The 4,283-nt window shown below is 37.5% G+C and overlaps 1 non-coding gene across 1 annotated transcript; it reads right to left on the reverse strand.

Annotated features, from left to right (window-relative positions):
* Positions 1–2,459: 2,459 nt before the first annotated feature.
* On the reverse strand, positions 2,460–2,618 carry LOC127490478 (U1 spliceosomal RNA). The gene has a single exon (XR_007918425.3). It is a non-coding gene; the product is annotated as a U1 spliceosomal RNA (small nuclear RNA).
* Positions 2,619–4,283: the final 1,665 nt, after the last annotated feature.

Genomic DNA, 4,283 nt, shown 5'->3' on the forward strand with positions numbered 1-4,283 from the left:
ACCATAGTTTCGCTGACCTCAAAAAAGTGAGTTGGGTGCCTTTCATTTATTTTACGAAACAATTGATGTAAGATGGGTAAAATTTATACCTCGAAGTTTTAATAGAATTAATGAAGGAAACCATCTGGCTTGGGGATTTCTTTGTGGGAAAACTATTACAATTATTGCTAAAGTTTAGTTTCTTTCATAGTTTTAGAGCTAGTCAGGTTTTCTATTTGTCTTTGGTTCTGTTTGGTAATTTGTTTCTTTAGGAAATTTGCACTGTAAGTCAAAGGGCAACCACACCCTCCAAGTGCCCCAGCATTCCACCTCCTGCATTGTAAGGAGATCTCTGTTTATCAAACTTTTGCTCTGTGAAGATGCATTGATCTTATTGAAGTTGAATTAGCTGGAGATTTGCTTACAGTCTCTGTGAGGGTTCTTCAAAACTAAAGTTCATGGAAAGGTTGGATATTTAGTCATATTGTTATATAGTGTCTGGGATTCCCACATCCTCTCCTGGAACTCCTAGGTTCATGTTGTCTCCCCTAGATTCCAGTTTGCTGTGGGTGTGCACTCTGGGAGGCAACAGTGTTGACTCAAGCGGTCATGTTCCTGCCACACATACATGCATTCAGCTCTTGACTCTTGATTTGGCCTGGTCCAACCCTAGGCTTTGTTGGCACTTGGGGAATGAGCCAGTGACTCGGATCTAACAATTGTGTGCTCTCTCTTTTTCTTTCTCTGTCTCTCAAAAAATAGTTTATGGAAAAATGGATTAAGAGGATAAATTTATTTGGTGCAAAAATGTTTTTGATATCCATGCATACTTTCATAGTACACATTTTCTTCTTTTTTATTTTAGGATTTATTTTATTTTACTTGAAAGAATGAAAGAGAAGAAGAAAGAGATCTCTTCCATCTGCTGGTTTACTCCCCCATATGGCCCCAAAACCAAGTCTGTTCCAATCTGAAGCCAGGAGACTGGAACTCCATGATGATTTCCCACATATGGGTGACAGTTGCCCAAGCACTTGGGCCATCTTCTGATGCCTTCCCAGGCACATTAGCAGAAAGCTGTATTAGAAGTAGAGCACTTAGGACTTGAACTGGTGCTCAGTTTCCTATATGGGATGCTAGTGACACAGGAGTCACAATGACAGCTCCAATAATGCACATTTTCAGTGAACCTTTTGAGGACTCCTCAGGTGCATGGCTTTAAAAAAAAATTGCACAGAAATAAACTTATCTTTTAATGTCATTTTACAAAACCTTTTTGAAGTACCTTTATGTTACTTAATTCTCTTTTAACTTCCAATGCTTTGATGGTGAGTCTAAAGCTTCAGGCCTCTCCCTCCCTTGAGGCAACATTTCTCAAGGTTTCTGGAGTACTAAGCCATAGAAAATCCAGCCTGCCAGGCCTTATACCACCTGCCAGCTAAACAGACAATCCAAGACTGGCAGTCCTCCTTCTTTCTTCCAGTCTTGCCCCGGCCTTTGTTTACTCTGTAAAATCGTTACTTGGCAGAGCAAGCTGTCTGTAGGGCTTTGGAGCCCCTATGTTTGAATCAGACAGGCCAGCTCACTGGTCTCGGGCATGTTGTTCTTTTCCTCTCATGCCAGCCAACTGTCCTCTGATGGAGTTACTTTTCTCTACACCAGTATTCCACCTCAACAGATTACCTCCAGATATCAAAGTGGCTGTAGTCCTCAGCTCCAAAAAGGGACTCACACTTCTCGAGTTCAGTTATGTGAGTTTCCTTTGAGTATGCAGCTTGTCGCTGGCTTTATAACAACGAGTGACCTTTACTGGTTGGTCTGGACGCTTCCTGTTGTTTAAGCAGGAGTGACACAGACTCTCATGTCCTTCTATATCCTAACCAGGAGTGGACCTTCTTCCCTCCATACTTTTGATTTCCCTTTCTTCACTGTGGTGTTATCCCTGCAGCAATCAAGTTTCAGAACAGTTTGGGTAGTGGAAGTTCTGAAATTCTTAAGGAGATGATTTAAAAAGATCATTTTTGATCTAATGATATGAAAAAATTTTAATCATGTGCATGACAGAGACACATCTAAACATAATAATTACTTCATTTTTAGCTTGTCACTGCTTGTTAAATGATTTTAGAACTTCCATGGTAAAAACATAAAATATAAGTGACAAGACTACATTTAAATTTGAAGCAAATATTTAAATATTATAAAATACCTACTTAATAAGTTTATATTTATAATTCAATTATGTATATTTGTTATGTTAGAATTTTGTTGTTGATATACTTTGCTTACAAAACCATTTTAGAATCATATGTAAAAATGACCCTTATAATCTGTCTGTTACAATAACATTCATGTTATCAATTGTTAATATGTGGATTTGGTAGCTGGGTAATTTCTAAGTCTATATGATATACAAATTTAAGTTCCTTTGACTTGCATACTTTTATTCTGCATCTTTTTTTAAAAAAAATATTCTTTCAGGGGAGAACGCGTGTGCAGTCACGCACTACCACAAATTATGCAGTCGAGTTTCCCACCTTTTGGGAAATTGCGGGATCAGCACATCCCAAGTGCCATGGATGAAGCTCCTCCTCGGGAAACCGCTTTCATGATCATGGTATCCCCTGCCAGGTAAGCATTCTGTCTTCCATCATTTTGATAGCAGTAAGGTATTTAATATACATGTTCTCATTTTACTTAATATGATGTTTTATGTGATAGTGAAACTACAGTTTCCTGTTTTTAATTCTTCATTGAACTTGTATAATTCTTTATAATGCAAAAATTTTATTGTGTATCTGGCATAAAGCAAATGAAGAATATATCCACAGAGATAGGAATAATTAGACTTCCTGGGCAGCTGCAATACTAAACTTCCCATAAGTTGTTAGTAGAAAGACTGCTTCAAAATTCTTCCTTTATTTTACCTGCAGTTTCACCTTACAACTTTCCAGAAATCACTCTATAAATCAGGTGATGTCTGTAACTCTTTTGCACTTGCTGTTTTTCCACATTGTTTTGTGAAACTACCAACTATAGTGGAAAATAGAGAAAACAATTACATATACACATACAAGACAGTATGGATTCTCATCATCCCCAGTGACCAGGTGGACCTAAGGAAGCAGTGCTAGTTTTCATGCAGTTTTGCTGCCCCTTACCTCTGTTGTGTGAGAAAAAATAAGCAGATGGTTCATTTATTGAAAGCGCCATGTGGTGGGGTTGTCAATGAGGCCTCAGAAACATCACAACTGATGTAAATTATCAGTGTTGCAAATAACCTTGAGCATTTTATTACACGGGAATTTTTGCAAGCAAATGCCATAAAGCAATATTTAAGATGGCATGTTGAAAGTTCAGTTATGACAAACTTTTGACTTCAAGGATATCTGTATTTTATAATGAAGTTATGAATTAGAAGAATTAGGTTTTGTTTTCCAAATCTATGGTGATGGTTTTCTCTTGGAATAGCAGGGTACTATGGTAGTGAACTAGAGAGCAGTAGGCTCTTATTCTTATATCACTGCAACTTGCTGCTCCCTGGGGAGAAATATTTGATGATTAAATTCCACTTGTATATTTATTTATTTTTAAATTTTATTTATTTGGAAGGGGAAGGAGTGGGGGAGAGATCCCTTTCTATCGGGATGGTTCATTCTCCAAATGCCCGCAACAGGCTGGGCCAACCTGCAGCTAAAAGCCAGATACTCAATCCAGGTCTCCCACATGGATAAGGACCCACATACTTGAACCATCACCTGCTACTTCTCATGTTGCTCATTAGTGGGAATCTGGAGTCAATAGCAGAGCTAAGACTCAAACTCAGACACTCTGATATGTGATGCAAGCATCCCACAAAATGTCTTAACTGCTGCACCAAATACCTGCCCCATATTCTATATTTAAATTTTATTTCTAAATTGATATTTCTAATTTCTCATTTATCTAAATTTTGGCCTTTGTGGAAACATTTTTTTTTTTTAAATGTGTGGTACTGGCTTTTGTTTTATACCATAAACATGGCACAACCTAACCCTTTCCTCTCTTAATTTTTATGGCTGGCATTTAGAGAAGTCATTTATAACAAAGTCTCAAATGATGAGATGATGTACTATTCAACAGTCATTCAGTTCACAGGTGATATTACAAGCATCTACAATAATAATTAAGACTCCTGAGGTTGTTAATTTTATGTGTCAAATTTTCCATACCAAAGGGTACATTACTCTGAGGGTATCAATGAAAACTTCTGGATGAGATTAATGATTGGATTAGTAGGCTGAACATGGCAGATTGCTCTATCC

This window comes from Oryctolagus cuniculus, chromosome 2 (genome assembly GCF_051225735.1).
Source record: "Oryctolagus cuniculus isolate XC-2025 breed Fujian yellow rabbit chromosome 2, ASM5122573v1, whole genome shotgun sequence".
Lineage (NCBI taxonomy): Eukaryota > Metazoa > Chordata > Mammalia > Lagomorpha > Leporidae > Oryctolagus > Oryctolagus cuniculus.